This window comes from Pristis pectinata, chromosome 2 (assembly GCF_009764475.1).
Source record: "Pristis pectinata isolate sPriPec2 chromosome 2, sPriPec2.1.pri, whole genome shotgun sequence".
NCBI classification, from domain to species: Eukaryota; Metazoa; Chordata; class Chondrichthyes; order Rhinopristiformes; family Pristidae; genus Pristis; species Pristis pectinata.
This window is the reverse complement of record NC_067406.1, coordinates 102,601,465-102,620,006: the sequence shown is the minus strand read 5'-3', so window position 1 is coordinate 102,620,006 and position 18,542 is coordinate 102,601,465.

The window sequence follows — 18,542 nt, the reverse complement described above, 5'->3', positions numbered from 1 at the left end:
CTTCCACCCTAGAATCAAAGGAAATATGTAATTTTACCTCTTAATAGAATAACAATTATGATGTATAAAGATCCCTGTTAATAGGGAAATTCACTAGAGAGCACAGAAGATCAGTGTCCCTGACCTTTAATCCTTTAATTAGATGTGATTGCACTCCTACACTCCTACAGTCATAATTTGGGATGAAAACTGGTTGTTAATGATGCATTGCTCATTGACTGTATGGATCTAAACAGATGAAAGTACTGAAATTACAGCAGCCTCTGCCTTGATGACTTCAGAAAGAAAAGTACCCTACAAGTTTTCCTTCAAGGAATGGCATGTACGGCTAGGTTAGGCCTGGTTTATAATAACTCTTTCATGGAGGCCATTTCAATGAAGAAATGATTTAGTGTGACAATAGTACCTGAATTCCTATGTTAGATGTTTGAATGGCTTTTCCTTGGATAAGTCAGAGACTCTGTATTTTTATTAATGCCTGTATTCCACATTGTTCTGCAACTGAATCAGCTCATTTGTAGTTGGAGCTTTCATGATGATAATGGAATGGCTTTCTTCCCCTTGCATGATATGAAATTCAGTAGCTTTGTATCTGGAGTCCAGTGCAGCCATTCAATGTAGCTTTCGGATGGAGAGACGATTTTCACATTAATATGATTACATTGGTTTCAGATGAGTTTGGTCACACTTAGTAAAACAACGCCAATATTAATCATTTATACGGCTGACCATACACCCATAATGGTGGGTTGGCTGTGATGCAGGTAATGAGTTCATGGTGAATTCACAACATTTCTTGTTCCCTATTATTTGACTGGAGAGATTGATTAACGCAACGGGTTTTGAGGTTGTTGTCTACAGAATGCATTAGCTCATACATTTTATTGCATTCCTTGAAGTCAACTTGTTGAAAAGAATTGTTAGCAATACACAAAAAGTGCTGGAGGAACTCAGTAGGTCAGGCAGCATCTCTGGAGAGAAATAATCAGTTGACGTTTCGGGCCAGGATCCTTCATCAGGACTGGAAAGAAAGAAGGCAGAAGCCAGAATAAGAAGGTAGGGGGAGGGAAATCGATGTTGAGGCCATCAGGTTGGAGACTCCCAAGGAGGAATACAAGGTGCTGTTCCTCCAACCTGCATCTGGCCTCAATGTGGCAGTAGGGGAGGCCATGGATAGACATGTCAGTATGGGAGTGGGATGTGGAATTGGAGTGGGTGAATTATTAGGTGCCATTGGTGGGTTTTGGAAGGAAGCCTGTAACCACAGGTGCAGTGGCTCAAGGCTGATGTGCTGGATGGTACTTATATTTGAAGGAGACATAGTAGACAGGTCCCTTGAACCATTACTCATTTATGATGTTGAAGAAGCTCACTGAACATTGATTCCTTTGAGGACCATTCTTGCCTAGGCAGGCAATAAATAAATGACCACAAGCAGAAGTAATGACTGCCAAAAAACCTTCATGTGCAGCTGTAGGACCTTTTGCTTCTGTGATGGAATGAAGTTGAAGGGAGATGTGGCCATGCTTCACTAACTTCTCACCATGGACCACTGAATACAACTGTATGTAGTTGCAAGCACTGTCCCTTGAATTCATAGTGATAAGTATACAAGAATGATGTAGAACCCATGGAGTTTTGTGTTCATGAGGAGCAGTTAGATGTGTCCTGACAGCAAACCCAGAGAGAAACTTCCTCCATGGCACCCAGCATCATCCTCTTTTCAACAGCATCTATTGCACACATGATTAATATATTTGGATGAATGAGCATGCGTGTGTTCAAAACCTCAATCTGATTATTAGTGAGGACTGGAAGGCAGTAGTCATTAGTACTTTGTGGCAAAATCAGAAGCCAGTACAAGCATAATCATGGTCCCACAGAAAGGAATAGACCATTGAGTATGACTGTACGTTGTTGCATGCTTTGTCCTTTGACTTCATAGTGATAGGTCTACAAGAGAGACATTAGGACTTATGGAGTGTTGTGGTAATAAGAGCCACTAAACCTGTGCTTATAGGCATCCTTCCAAAACACAGGAATTGCTCCTATCTATTTCTACTGTTAGTTGCTGGAGCAATTCTTGTACCTTCTCCTCCAATTCCTCCTGATTCATGTTTCGATGCAATCCCGAGCAAGGGCTCTACTTCCCTGAGGGCCAAGCTTACTCTAAAATAAGAAGAGGTGCCAAAAAACCAATGAGTGCAGTTGATTTGTGGCTGGCAATGCGAACAAAATTGGTATCCATTTTTGTAGAGCAAGTCTTCTTTCCCTCGGAAGACAGAATCAGTGACCTCATTAATGCTGGACAAACCCTACATTATTTAGCTAAGTATGTTCACATGTGTTTTGCTGTATTTTACACACCAAAGGCAAGATAAGGGAATTGGCCTTGGCATCAACTATCACCTGTGGAATAGAAGTCACAGGAGGAGGAGGAGGAGGAGGAGGAGGAGGAGGAGGTGGATGAGGAGGAGATGAAATGTAAAATGTGGCAGGAAATGACAAAAGTGGGAGGCTTCAACAAGGCAGCACCTTTATACCTTGCCTGTGTATGAATAATTAATTCAAGGAACCTCAAATCCAAGTACTCATTTATTAACAATCCCACACCCCTTAACCTCCTTTCCAGAGACTCTCACATCATATTACTGCAAAATGAAAAATAAAAAAATAACATAAAATGAACAATCTGAACAAAATTTGTAAATAAACTCATGCCTTATTGCATTCACTCTTAAATAAACTAGTGCACTTTGCATGCTTTAGTACATGACCTTCGTAGCTTGTGTTGATTCATTTTTAGTTATATTATAATCAACTAATATTGATTTCAAAAGTACAATATTGTGTGGCTTTTAAACAATCTTCACCATACTGCAGGGAGCTTAATGCTGCAATTCACAAGTGACAAATCCATTAGGTCAAATTAACCCAATCACCAAAATTCTGGCAATAGGTCATTATTAGCTAACTCATTTGCATTATTAACATTTTAAAAATTGCTGAGGGTGGCAAAAATGATTAAACAAAAACACAATTGCTATATTTATGCATTAAAACAAAGGATATTATGACTGGATGTAATTTTGCTTTGAAACATGAATCAGAAGAACTTATGATTATTACAGAGGCTGTAGTGAAGTGTTGCTACACAAAATATTTTAGGCTGTTCCATTTCCAGTCGCTAGTGTCTTGTAGTTATGCCTTCTGTAATTTAAGCCCTCCCACTCCCAGAGAAACACATAGGTTTGGGCCAGTTTTGCAATCTACCTGATTCTGTTTTCAAATGATTTACAGTTGTGGTGGTTCAGATAATCATAAAAGATTCATGAGGACTACCCGTAGGACAGATAGTTGTTGCACAACTACCTCCACCTAAAGGACATAAATATTTTATTCAGAGAAGTTCCTTTCTGTGGGACCATGTTGATACTTGTGTTGGCTTCTGCTTTTGCCATAAAGCACTAATGACTCCAGCCTACCAGTTCTTGCTAATAATCTGACTGAGATTTTGAACACACACATACACTCATTTACCCAATTATATTAAGTATGCATGCACGTGTCCCTAACAAAATTAAATTCCAACACATGCCTCTGATTATAGAATATACATTCATGGCTTAACATTTTAAATTCTGGTGTAATTCTGATTAATCTGTACTGGATCCCCTCCAAGATTAATGTGATTTACCTGGGAACTATGTGGACTCTGGAGTTTTGGTAATTTATGAAAATTAAGAGGCTTGGGGAACTCTAACTTACTGCAGACAGAAAAGCTCAAAGGGATTGTGCAGATGTTGTGGTTGCGTGAACGCTGAGCTGGAGCCTAAAGAGCTCCTGGGGCAGTTTAACAACCTAGCTTCCAGGTCTGGACATACATTTTCTGGTCTTTCATGGTATCCACATCTCAATAGTGCAATCCAAATAGGCTCTGATCAACTGAAGCATAGTGTCTTTGCTTTTAAGAGCAACAAACAATCTGCTGGAGGACTGAGGCAGGGTTTTGACCTGAAACATCGACAATTCCTTTCCTCCCACAGATGCTGCTCAACCCGCTGAGTTCCTCCAACAGATTGTTAGTTGCTCCAGGTTCCAGCATCTGCAGTCTCTTGAGTCTCCTCTTTACTGTTAAATTCCATAAACAGTTCTCCTTCATCTCCTGTGTTAACTTTTAGTGATTTGTAAGTATAGGTACCCAAATAGTTTTTGTTATAACACAGCTCCTTGTCCCACCATTAAAATATACCTTTCCTAGATCATCAACTTGTCTCCATTGAACTCCATCTGAATAGGTTTTTTCCTCTTATTTATTCTACTTATGTCCCTTTATAACATATGCTCTAGCCCATGCAATGTCACCTGTATGTTTGGACACATTTCTCATTCTTTCCTTCGATAGTTTCAAGTCATTAATATATATGGTGAAGAGTTGAATTACTCTTTCCAAGGAAACGTCTTCGTAATATGCCGCCAATTAGAGAATTAACCATCTGTGCCTTCTCTCTGGTGGTGAAATTGGGCTTGGCTGTGCCCAAATTTTGTAAGTGGTCTAGACATTAGATCATACATCGCTGTTTATTTTAGTGATTGAAAGTGCAAAACAGGATAAAGGTTATTTCAAGGTCACTTCATGCTATTTTGAAAATTTGATCAGACACTTTCATTCAGGAACAGTGCCTGATTTGCTATGATTTCTGTTTGGACTGGCATCAGATAATGTCATTTCAATGTGCAAACTTGTTTGGGAGTATTGTCAGGAAATTAGACTATGTTACCTGGTGAACAACTATCGTTGGGTGCACTTGAGACAACAAGTTCTTCATGTTGCAGTCCTGGATCCACTCAGGTGAGTCCCAAACTTACCTTTTCTCTTTGTAGCTTCCAGCTATGTCACATAGAACCAAACCTCATATTCATTGGTCTCCCTGACACTTTCTGACTGATTGACACAATCCCTGACCTCCCACCCACTTCCCCTTCTGATCACCACATCGACTCTCTGATTGGCCCAGTGAGTCTCTAATTTCTCCAAATGATATCCCTGATGCCTCCACCTCATTCTGTCACTGGACACTTATCTGATCTTCTAGCTAAGTCCATGCCTTGTCTACGTCTGCTGGCCTTCTCTTCACCACCCCACTATCTCCTCACGTAACCCCAGCAGCTTTCAGCTTCAAGAAAGCATAATACACATTCAGTGGTTCTGAGGTTTCCCTGTGGCAGGCCTTTGACCAATAGGGTCCTTGGTATACTGCTGCTATGATCATCTACTGCACCAGAAGTTGAAGGTTCATATATTTCCAAAATGCCACACACGCATATTGAGAAGTGCTGTGGATGTCTTTTTTGCAGGCATTAGCAGAGATGATAATCACCAGAATTATAAGAACAGGAAGATCCTGATTCTGTTCTACATTTGGCACCATCACTATCATTTTGGACTTCCATGCTGTGGCTGGCACCCTCTCAAACTCAGATAGCAGAACTCAAGTGTGAAGTAGCATGGTAGATATTGAAGAAATTGGTGTGAAGAGCTATTCTGAGGGCTCATCATTAACTTATCTTTAGTTTCTAGTCTGCCTGTTTCTACAATGATACACAGGCGTGGATTGTCACTGCAGGGAGTGACAATGAAGGAATTTGTTCTGACTTCAAAATTTCTACAATGTTCCCTGACATGAGAATAGAAATAGAAACTCCTCTTGAAATTGAACTTGACTGGGAGAATGTGTAGACCGTGAGAAGGACATGGACTGCAAGAAGACATGGAAGGGGGAAAGACAGAAGGTCTCTCAACCGGAAGCTGTACTTGCTCAGGGCATTCAGGGAGTAACAATCCTTCTGAAACCTCAGCACGAACCAATATTTAAGATGTCTGTGGTTGGCAAAGGAGATCACCTCATTCCTTGTGTTACCAATTTCTGCAGTCATGCTATTAGGTGTCAGGCGGTCTAGCTAAGTTTCTGGTTGATAGTGATTTCCAGGATATTGATGATGAGGAACTCAGTGATGGTAATGCCATTCATTTTCAAGGTTTAGACTCTCTCTTGTTGGAGACGCTCATTGCCTGGCACTTCTGTGGCATGAATGTTATTTGCCACCTATCAGCCCATGTTTGATTGATGCATGCAGGCATGGGCTACTTATTTGCTGAGGAGTTGTGAATGTTACGAGTTAGGAAGTTGTGGGCATGCTATGTTGGTGCCAGAAGTGTGGCGACACTTCTGGGCTGCCCCCAGAACACTCTACACAAAAGATGCATTTCACTGTGTGTTTCAATGTACATGTGACTAATAAAAATATCTTATCTCTTATCTTATGTGTATCATCAATGACCCTACAATAGAAGGAAGGTTAATGAGGAAGCTGCTGAAGATTGTTGGACCTGAGGAAGCCCTGGATTGATGTCATGGGTCTGCGATGGTTGACCTCCAAGAACTACCTTCCATTTGCTGAAGTGTTTTTCTTTTAATGTCTATTGATTTCAGTTTTACCTGGGGTTCTTGGTGTCATCCTTGGACAAATGTTGTCAAAATCAGTCCCGCTCACCTTACTTCTTGAATTCAGCTCCTTGGACTAAGACTATGATGAGGTCTGGAGCAGAGTGGTTGTTGTGTAACCTAAACTGAGTATTGGTGAGCACCTGACAGCACTGTCAGTTACTCCTTTCATCATCTTGCTGATAGTGGATTGTAGAGAACATAAGAGTGAGCTCATAAAATTTCATCCAGCATTGCTTCATAATTCAAGGATTCTCATTCTTAGCTGACCATACCCAACCACTTCCTGCTGCCTGTCAGATTCCCCAAACTGTGATCTGGCAGATACCCTCCCACCCTGGCACTCAAGACATCCGTCCTGGCCTCTAACTATCCTGCCATAACTTCAATGAATAGGAGCTCTTTTCCTCTTTTACCTTACCTTCTTTCTTTCTCTCTCCCTTTTCTTCTTCTGCTTCTTTATCATTTGTGCAGCCTCTCTCCCCTCCAAGGAAAACACTGTGTGTCTTGCTGGTGTGTAGACAACATACAGTGGCATGCAAAAGTTTGGGCACCCCGGTCAAAATTTCTGTTGCTGTGAATAGCTAAGCGAGTAAAAGATGACCTGATTTCCAAAAGGTATTAAGTTAAAGATGACACATTTCTTTAATATTTTAAGTAAGGTTATTTTTTTATTTCCATCTTTTACAGTTTCAAAATAACAAAAAAGGAAAAGGGCTCAAAGCAAAAGTTTGGGCACACTGCATGGTCAGTACTTAGTAACACCCACTTTGGCAAGTATCACAGCTTGTAAACGTTTTCTGTAGCCAGCCAACAGTCTTTCAATTCTTGTTTGGGGGATTTTTGCCTATTCTTCCTTGCAAAAGGCTTCTGGCTTTGTGAGATTCTTGGGCCTTCTTGCATGCACTGCTCTTTTGAGCTCTATCCACAGATTTTCGATGATGTTTAGGTCGGGGGACTGTGCGGGCCATGGCAAAACCTTCAGCTTGTGCCTCTTGAGGTAGTCCATTGTGGATTTTGAGGTGTGTTTAGGATCGTTATCCTGTTGTAGAAGCCATCCTCTTTTCATCTTCAGCTTTTTTACAGACGGTGTGATGTTTGCTTCCAGAATTTGCTGGTATTTAATTGAATTCATTCTTCCCTCTACCAGTAAAATGTTCCCCATGCCATCGGCTGCAACACAAGCCCAAAGCATGATCGATCCACCCCCATGCTTAACAGTTGGAGAGGTGTCCTTTTCATGAAATTCTGCAACCTTTTTTCTCCAAACATACTTTTGCTCACTGCGGCCAGAAAGCTCTATTTTAACTTCATCAGTCCACAGGACTTGTTTCCAAAATACATCAGGCTTGTTTAGATGTTCCCTTGCAAACATCTGATGCTAAATTTTGTGGTGAGGATGCAGTAAAGTTTGGAGAAAAAAGGGTGCAGAATTTCATGAAATATGCAATGCAATTGACTCTGAACATACAGCTAATGTTAAACTAAAGCAGTCTGCAGTGTTCCCAATAATAAAAAAATTCTAATATCACTTTTGACATCATCATCTGGTATGCAGTGGGAGGCAAATGTCTCAAGGTGTCTATTATTACAGGACTGCTGACAAATGGTAAATTAAATACAGACACACGGACTTTCTGTGGAGATCTCAGGTTGTTCCTCCGTTAACACGTAAGAACATGAGAGATAGGACCAGGAGAATGGCCATTTGGTCACTCAGGCCTGTTCCACCATTCAGTAAAATCATGGCTGATCTTTTACTTCAAAAGCATTTTCCTGCCTAATCCCCACATCCCTTGATTCCTCTAATATCAAAAAACCTATTAATATCAGTTTCAAACAAAAACAATGACTGAGTCTCCATAGCCCCCTGTGGCACAGAATTCCAACAAAGTTACACCAAGCAATTGGGATCTTTGCCCTGAAAGGAGGCAAAAATGCTCACTTTTTATTTAACAAAAAGCCTTGCATCTATTAGTGTTTTTGCATCATTTGTACCCTGAACAGCATTTTGACTTGTACTCTTCCGGGCTGACAACATTAGGATCATTTTTCACAAATGTTTGTGAAAAATTAAAGTGTTTATTTTATGTGACAGCACATTCCTTATTGGAATTTCCCACAGTTGTTGAGATTTTCCTGTGTCACTAACATGAAGGACTCGAGCCCTTAAAGGGACATTCAGTACCAAACCACACAACACTGGTGCAAATAATACGGCTTAGGGGATTGCTGAGGCTAGGCAGTATGTATGCAGGTTTACGGACCACAATTTCGAGATTTAACTGAAAAATAATCTTCAAACAGCTGTATAGAAATCATATCCACTGCATGGCCGAAGCTGGAAATCCCATTAATGGATACTTCCTGCTACACATGTTTGTTGCAGACCTAGTATTGACTTCACATCTGCAGTATGATTCCCACCAGACATCAGTAAAGGAACTGAAAACAATAGAACATCCTTCTTCTGAGGAAATGGATGAAGAATGTTTATTGATTATTTGCTTCAATCTTGTTAATGCCAATTCCATTATTAACCTCTGCTTAGTGTTAATGTAGTTAATCTTGGGATTCTGTATGCAGTGAGGTGCCAGGAATTATAGGGTAGCAATTTACAGTAAAGTGCCATTGAAGCCATTTAAGGAGGTTAAATGTTTTGCATTCTTTTTGTTTCTAAGTGTTCAGTTTATAATTAGTCTTTCTGTATTTTCCAAAGTACATGGCAATCTTTGTAATATCTAGGCAAATAAAGCTTTCTTTTTACAGACAGGCACACATGATCATAACTGTACCTATAGATTACCCATTTAGCTAGACATAGGACTTTGGCTGAATAATTACTTTAATATTTTAAAAAATCTATATGAAAGTATGTATTTATTGTGCCTGAAGCTTCATAACTAAACTTCAATTGTTTAGATGAAAGTGAGAGTGTCAATCTGACAATATCCATAAAATGAGCATAATCGTGGTTTGTGTAATAACTTAATGGAAATTAATGACATGACAAAATATTCAATATTAACTGCTAGCACTTATGAAGTGACTGAGTATCTTAACAACTCACCTCAAATTAGCTTGTCAATGAAAGACTGTTTGTATTACAGTATAATACGCTGACGAATTTTGCAGTTTAACACATCCACACAAAGGCCATGTCAACATTCACTACTGCACAGAATTTGTCTCTTACACCATTTCTTAACTTAAGTTACTCACTATTTTGTACAGCCATGTGTCACAAGCTAGCTAATGTCTTACACAGGCACCGTTCTCAGGAACTAACACCAAAGAGTGCTGGCCATTAGCACTCAATTCCCACAGAGTAAACTTTTCTGTCTGGAAATTCTGCAGTTTTCACAGTCAAGAAGTGGAGGGGGGTTGGAGGGGATATAGAAGGGAGCTTTGAAATCAGGGACAAAACCTAAACCCACCTCTTTGGAACCACTTGGTAAACTATACTCCATGGGAGGCAGGAATTTGTTCTGTTCGATATTGTAACATCATGAAGGCATTTTATAATCAATTTTAAACTTACTGCAAGGGACTTTGCCTCTGGTAGGTTTAGTGGGATCCACATATACCACACTCAGATGTAGGTCTCTGTGGTTTCACATTAGGACCTAAAAAATCAGTATCATAGGGGCTGTGCAGTGATTCAATGGAAAGCTACAAGTATCAAGATAAGTCTGGAGGAATGATTCCTCGATCACTATGGGAATCCTAAGGCAGAGGATGGGAAATAGAGGGGAGGAGACATGGGCAGCACTAAAGAAGGCTTCTAAATTTATTTTGAAAGGCCTTACTTTCTTTCCATAGCAGAGCATGTGCTCTGCCAAGCAGTACATTCAAATGTCAGTGGGTCCCTGTAAAACAGGTGACCCTTGATTTATATTTATTAATGAATTTCAACAATCTCATACCTCATCTGCTGCTGAACACAATGATTTTAAAACGACTAATCAATGAGAATCATTGTCAGGCATAAGTACTCCACCATACTGTTCTCCTACTGAATTCCCTGTCCGATGAACATGTATTAAAAATTTCAATAATAAGTTAAAAATTACTTCCCTTTCTAGGAGAACTTTCCATAGCATTGCCCCACCCCACCTCTACAATCTGCTCCAGCTCTGAATTCCATTGGATGCTTTACCTTGTTCTGCTTTAGCTTCAGTGCAGAGTCTTCCACTACCACTATCCACACTCTGGAAATTACCTGCTAAACTCTTTTCTTTCATTACTGCTCTCCCAACATTTTAAACATACTGTAGAACATAGAACAGCACAGCACAGGAACAGGCCCTTTGGCCCATGATGTTATGCCAACCTAATTAAATGCCTAACTAAACTAATCACTTCTGCCTAGACAATGTCCACATCCCTCCATTCTCTGCGCATTCATGTGCCTATCTAAGAGCCTTTTAATATTTGCCTCCACTACCGTCACTGGCAGCGCATTCCAAGTATCTACCACTCTTTGTGTAAAAAACTTGCCCAGCATATCTTCTTTGAACGTACCCCCCTCACCTTAAATGCATGCCCTCTAGTATAAGATATTTCGAGCCTAGGAAAAAGATACTGGCTGTCTACTCTATCTATACCCCACTTAATCTTAGAAACTTCTATCAGGTTTCCCCTCAGTTTCCACCACTCCAGAGAAAACAACCTTATAACACATGCCCTCTAATCCAGGCGGCATCCTGGTAAACCTCTTCTGCACACTCTCCAAAGCTTCCACATCCTTCCTATAATGGGGCAACCAGAAATAAAAGTAATACTCCAGATGCAGCCTAACCAGACTTATATAAATCTGCACTATAACTTCCTCACTCTTGAACTCAATGCCTTGACTAATAAAGGCAAGCATGCCATATGCCTTCTTTATCACCCTATCAACTCGTGCAGCCACTTTCAGGGAACTATGGACTTGGACCCCAACATCCCTCTGTACATCAACACTGTTAAGGCTCCTGCCATTAACTGTGTACTGTCCCTTTACATTTGATCTCCCAAAGTGCAACACCTCAGACTTGGCTGGATTAAACTCCATCTGCCATTTCTCTGTCCATATCTGCAGCTGATCTATATCCCGCTGTATCATTTGGCAATCTTCTACACTATCCACAATGCTACCAATCTTTGTATCATCTGCAAACTTACTAACTCACCCATCCAAGTTTTCACCAAGTCATTTATACATATCACAAACAGCAGAGGTTCCAGTACATATCCCTGTGAAACACTACTAGTCACAGACCTCCAGCCAGAATAAGTCCCATCGACCACTGAAAAGCCAACAGAAACTCTATCTTTCCAACAATAGTCATCTTTTACTTTTGTTAACTAATCTGCAGCTACTGCTTGACATTTCTGTGAAATGCCATCAAATGTTTGAAAGCTTCTAAATCAATCTAAATTTTTTAGACAGAGTGGTGGGTACATGGAACACACTGTTGGCAGAGGTTGTGGGGGCAGATACTTTAGGGACATTTAAGAGACTCTTAGATAGCCACATGAATGATAGAGAAAAGGAGGGCTATGTGAGAGGGAAAGGTTAGTTAGATATTAGAGCAGGATAAAATGTTGGCACATCATCGTGGGCCAAAGGGCCTGTACTGTGCTGTAATGTTCTATGTTCTATGTTATAAATTATGATAAGGGACAGCAGTCTCCAAGTGTCCTTTCAGCCCCACCACTCAAACCTCACTATTCTCCACAAACCTCAATTGACATTACCAGTCCCATTGCACATAGGTAAGTAAAAGCACATTATAAGCAGGAAGCAACAGATCAGAAAACTTTATTGGTGACTAGAAAGCTATACAAGGGGGCCTTTCGGAGTCTAGTGATGTCACCTGCTGACCTGTGCAGACAGGATAGTACAAATCTGCAACTGTCTTCCAGCTACACATCGCAGTAGGTGCTGTGTGGATTTGTCCTCTTGAAGTCTGGATGCAAGGAATGATACCTTGAAGTTACAGAAAATGATTTTACAAACTATGTATATTCCCTTTGGAACTGAAAATTAGAAAATTAAGGTGAGTATTAATTGATTTTGTCAAGATGTTGAGGGGAACTGCTAGATATATAGAGAGATACTACTTCTGCTTGTTGGAGAATTTAAGGTCAGGGAACATACTCAAAAAATTAGAGTCAAGCCTTTCTGTGTTATAATCAGGAAACATTTTTATATGCTGAAAATGGTGGAAATTTGGAGCACTCTTTCGCAAACTGCAATCGATGCTTGGTCAATTGAGAGTTATACAGTGGGTATAAGATTCTTACATTTTGATAACCAAAGTTACTGTGAAAATGGATGACCTCATTAGGCTCATTAAGACTCCTGTTCCAATGTTTCAATGTTCTTAAATTCCAGTGCAATCATCTTTCCTCAGGGAATTTGGGTTTTATTACAAAAAAAATGCAAATTAATGGAAGATTCTGGAATATCTGTCTTACAGTATACATTTCACATCAGGGCTTTGGTTCAAAGTAACAGACTAACGTTACCGAAAATGGTTTAGAAAATCAGCTGTTTTGGAAGTAAAAAGTACAAGTGAAAATTTTAAATCACCTTATACAACTGGAATAGAATCATAGAATCACAAAATTATCATGGCACAGAAAAAGGCTATTTGGCACATTGAGCCCATGCCTGTTCCTTGATGTGCATCTGTCAGTCCCTTTTCACCACTCTTTTCTCAGAGCTCTGCAAGTTATTCTCCCTCAGGTAAAAATCTAATATTTATTTGAAAACACTGTTTGACCCTATTTCCATCACCCTTCTAGGTAGTGAGTCCAGATCATAACCATTTTCGTATCAAATATTTTCCTCAAATTCTCCATGTATCTTTTGACCATCATATTGAATCTCTTTCCCCCACCCCGTCGTCCTTGAGCCATCTCTGATAGGAACAGCCTTTCCCTTTTCACTCCGTAGCCCTTGATCAAATTTCCCTTCAATCTTCTTTGGTCCAACAACCTAAGCTTCTCCCATTTATTTTTGCAGATGAAAATGCTCATCCCTGGAGCTATTCTAGTCGATCTCTTTTCTGCCCTCTCTAAGAATCACATCCTTTCTAAAGTATGGCGATCTGAATTGGATGCAATACCTTAGTTGTGGTCCTGCCAGTGTTTCCAACTCTGTTCTTATCTGCTACCATTAGCTCTAACCTAGGCTGAAACTTCTATAATACATGCTAATCAGGACTCCCTCCTATTCAAAAGGCTCTGATGGTAATTTAATGCTCCTCTGAGAGATGTGCCTGGAAGGAATACCCTGCTAAGTAAAGTGATGAGAGCAAAAAAAGGTCAAACATTTTCTGTTGTGGGAACAAGGACAAGCAAGTCTGTTCATTTGGTCCAATTGAACAAGCATGAATGTTGAGGGTGAGCAACAATAGGGAGAGCTGAAGGGTCATGAGAAGTTCACTTATCGCACTGGGGAAGTTGCTGAGATGCCAAGGTAGCTCATTCTTGGTGTGAAATCCACCCCATGAAGTCAGTGTCCTTTTTCTAGTTTGTCCTTCCAAAAGAAAGAGTAACCACTGGTTTGTTCCCTGAGCTGGCCTTCTCCCTCCCATTATGACTCAGGGTGGCAATGTCAATATAGCTGAGTTCTCAGGTTCAGGTCACCACTGGGCTGCAGGATCCTCATACCCTTTATATGAAGCAACAGTGCATGCCCTTGTGTGACTTTTTTCAACACAGGGTGGCCGTGCATACAAGCTACTATACTCTTTTGGTAGAACTTGGTCCAATGGCAAGGATATCCAAGACACTTAGCAACCAATCATGGGTCCATTGGCACCTACATGGACTACCCACAGGGGGCACCTCAAAGCTCTGAAGAGGTGCCACTAAATGCTTTATCCACAAAGTGCTCCAAATCCATGGACAATATAAGTGAAGCAAAGTCAGGCCAACATCCCCAGCACTGAGGCTGTTTAATTGTATTCAGTCAGCACAGATGAGCAAGCCGCATCGTTCACATACCTGACACCAGACTCTAGAAACAAGTTTTCTACTCAAAGTTCTGTTATGGTAAGAGATTTCCAAATGTTCAGACAAAATACTTCAAGGTTATTCTCAAAGCGTCCTTGAAAAAAATGTAACATACTTATCAGCTCATTGAAACCTCTGGCCTTTGATGGCTTAACTAGAGAAGGAGCACTCAGAAAGCTGATTTCTTTTGAGCCAGTTTGGTGGTAACACATGGAAGCTAAGCAAAAACAGAGTAAGGAGTGCAGAACTTCTTAAAACAACCCATTACACATATCATCAAGGATGTCGTGCTCTACCTGTAGCAGAGTCCATGCATTCCATCAGTCACCTCAAGACCCACAGAAATGGAGAGGAAGCAAGTTATCCTCAACTAAATGGACTTCCACAGAAGGAAACTCATCTGCTAATGATATAGTCTGGAAGCATGGGCTCATGCTTAAGCTCTCCAAGCTGCTGCCATGTGCCAAGTTGCTTTGCCAACTATGAACCCTTTTAAGCAATGGTAAAAGAACAAAAGAACATAAGAAATAGCAGCAGGAGGAGGCCATCTGGCCCATTGAGCCTGCTCCACCATTCAATAAGATCATGGCTGATCTGGCCGTGGACTCAGATCCACCTGCCTGCCTTTTCCCCAAATTGAGATAAACTCAGTGGAGATATCATTGAGATTATCTCACTCTCTGAAAAGGGCATACAGTATCTTATGAGCCTTCAATCAATTTATAAGTGTTGCCCAAGCCATAGATACAAAGAAGATTAGACCCTACTTGGAGAATCAAGAGTCTTGCTGATCTGAACCTCCTGCTAATCCCACCCACGGAACAACCTTGATTCAGTCCATGATTTATCTTTGTGCTACTGGTGACCTCTTGGTCTTGCAATATTATCTTGTCTGGATCCCCATTTGCTTTCTCCCACTTACTTTGAGTTGGCATTTACCTAGGGATGAAAAGGAGACCATTAAGGTTGGAAGGTTCATCTCACTTGCAGCATAAGAGTTAAAATCTATACTTGTGAAAAGAAGTGATGATATATAATCTGAAAAGTTTAATGTCGCTGTTCTTCCCTGTTTCATCATACATCTGAAAAATTATTTATTTTATGGTAGAAGTTTTCTCAAAGATTATTTATCTACCAGTCATTTAGTTCAGGAAGGCGTTGAGGATTTCTATGGCATTTTGCCTTAATGGCAATGAAGTGATCATTGTTCAACCCATATTCTGTTGTTTAAAATTATTTTGAATATTAGTTATACTTTATTTCATAAAGCACTAAAATAGGACTGCTAGATGGTGGTCAAAAGACCAGAGTTATAATAACATGTTAAAGAAATGTGCCTTGCAGAAGCATAAACCATGGAAGCTTAATTAAAACATTTAAAATAATGAAGGAGTGAGATTGTATAATGTGGATGGATTATTTGAATTAAATATATTAAGCAGAAAGGAGTTGCACGGAGCAGTGGAGAGTTAAATGCATCCAAGCTCTATAATCCTTAGGTTGGACACCAGTAGTTTGTTTGTATTGCCAGAGGAGTAATATTTTGCCCCTAAATTGAGTGTGAATTTACTCAGAATGTTTAAAGGATGAATGTGGAAGTTGATTTTACGACAGCAAGAGAACAGTAGGATGTTGGATAAAATATCAGTTGGCTGTTGTCATCACTTGGAATTGTTTTTTCTCACTGCTAGGATGTCAGAGACACATTTCACTGATTCCACTCATAAATTGGATGGTCTTTCACCATATTTTTTTGCACTATGCCATCCAATTTCTCCAAAAGATAAAACATGATTGAAAACAAACTACAGATGTCTCCAATTTTCATTCCACTTCATCTGTGTATCTGAACCATAACACATGGAGGACTACAGCCATGCAAAATGACTCCCAACAACATGCATTTCATGTATGAACACTATTTTTACCATCATAGTTTGAGTGCTCAGGACTGTACACACACAAGTTTCCAATACACAAGTGAAACCTGATTCTGTGTGACTTAAAGAAGACCTTACTGAGAACCCAACTCATGTAGATTCCCTTTGTTTATTCATGTTTGCAGTTCCCTTTTGGGTCTTCATGGAGTCAGAGTGTCATAGAGTCATACAGCATAGAAACAGGCTTTTCAGCCTATCATGCCCATGCCAACCTTTTTGTTCATCTATACTAATCCTATTTGCTCACCTTAGGACTATATCCTTCGATGCCTTGCTTTTTTATGTGGCTGTCCAAATGCTTCTTGAATATAGTAATTGTATCTAATTGCACCAACTCCTCTGGCACCAAGTACGAGATATCAACCACTCCCTGTGTAAAAAATGTACTCTTCAGATCTCCTTTAAAATTGCTTCCTCTGAGTTTAAACGTATGTGTTCTTGTTTTTGAGAGCCCTACTGTGGGAAAAAAAACTTTGACTATCTATCCTGTATATGCCTCTCATAATTTTATATACTCTTACCAGGTCACACCTCAGCCTCCTTCACTCCAGGGAAAGCAGGTCCCTCCAGGGAAAATAAGAATAGTGACTCCCATATCAAACCCCCCGAACTTGTTATCCTCATTACCCACCAAGCTACCAACCCAACAACCCCAACATCTTCATTAAACTCCTCCCCTGTCCAAAAAAGCTCTCCAACTACCAACCACCACATTCAACCAATGATCATAGCCTGCCTTACTTATGACTTCAGCCCTCCAATTCACCAATCCCTGCAACCATATAAAGACCACAGCCAACCTTTCCCACTCCCCACCCCTCCCACTCCTCCACACCACCAGAGGTGATTCTTACCCTGAACCCCATTGTGATCTGTGATCCTGATGTCCACTTCAGGCTGGCCCATTTTGCAGTGGCAGAGTTTGTGAAGTAAATGGCTTACCTCATGCACTATTGAGTTTCTTAGCATTGAGTCATGGAAGTATACTTGGAGGCCTGCTGAACTCTGAGTTCAAAGTGCACCTTTGCAGCTTCTGAAATTCCAGGCATTTCTTTTCCCTTGAGTTAGCCTTGAGGTTTTTACTGTTTGTTTTTAACTCTGTCAGGGAATTTCATGTTTGTTGGTGGGTGGGGAACTTTGAAACAACTGGATTGGGCAGACCCAGTTGCCATTTGGTTTTTGCCTCTCTATCTTACTTGTATATTCATATTTTTTTATAAGCTTGCCAATGGTAGTGAACTTTCTGTTGGACATGAGAGGAGAACTAGTGAACTACAACCTGCCTCCTAAAGTGACATTTTCACCAGCATATCTCAACAGACTGCATCAGTAAACTAAAACATTGAAAATGCTAAAATATTTCTGTAAATTTTCATCAGTGCAAATGAAAAGTCATCAGTTTAGTATGTTAACTCTGTCTCTATGTCCACTGATCCTGCCTATCTTGTTGAGTATTTCCAGCATAATTATGCATGTTGGTATAACAGGTTTCAGGGTGGTGATGAAGACAAAGAAAACAGTCAAAGAGAGTAGTAGAATCTGGATTAACAAACAATCTGCTGGAGGAACTCAATGGGTTGAGCAGCATTTGTGGGAGGAAAGGAATTGTCGATGTTTTGAGTCGAACCCCTCCCAAAGAAGCTCTCGACCCACTGAGTTCCAGCAGGTTGTTTGATGCTCCAGATTCCAGTATCAGCAGTCTCTTGTTTCTCCAAGGTAGTGGCATCTGTTTTATCATGGCTAAGAGTGCACTACTTTGGGTAATTATCCCTGTGTTACTTCAAACAGTGGTTTACCAGTCCTGTGTTCCTTTGCCCCTGTTTATAACTTCCTCCCAGGTGTGAGTTGTTAAGTTACTGCTTATACATCCAGGAGACAATATGCAGATTTATTTTTTTCTAAAACTAAACATAAGCTGTGTGCAGCCTTACAGTCCATAGACACACAATCCAGATGTTTTTTTCTAATGGATTGAGGTCATCAAAACCAAAGAAGCATATATTTTCCAAACACTATTTGTGGGACTTCTGTAAACTGTGTATCATAGAGAGCCCTAGAACCACCCAAACTGACCACAGTGTAGACT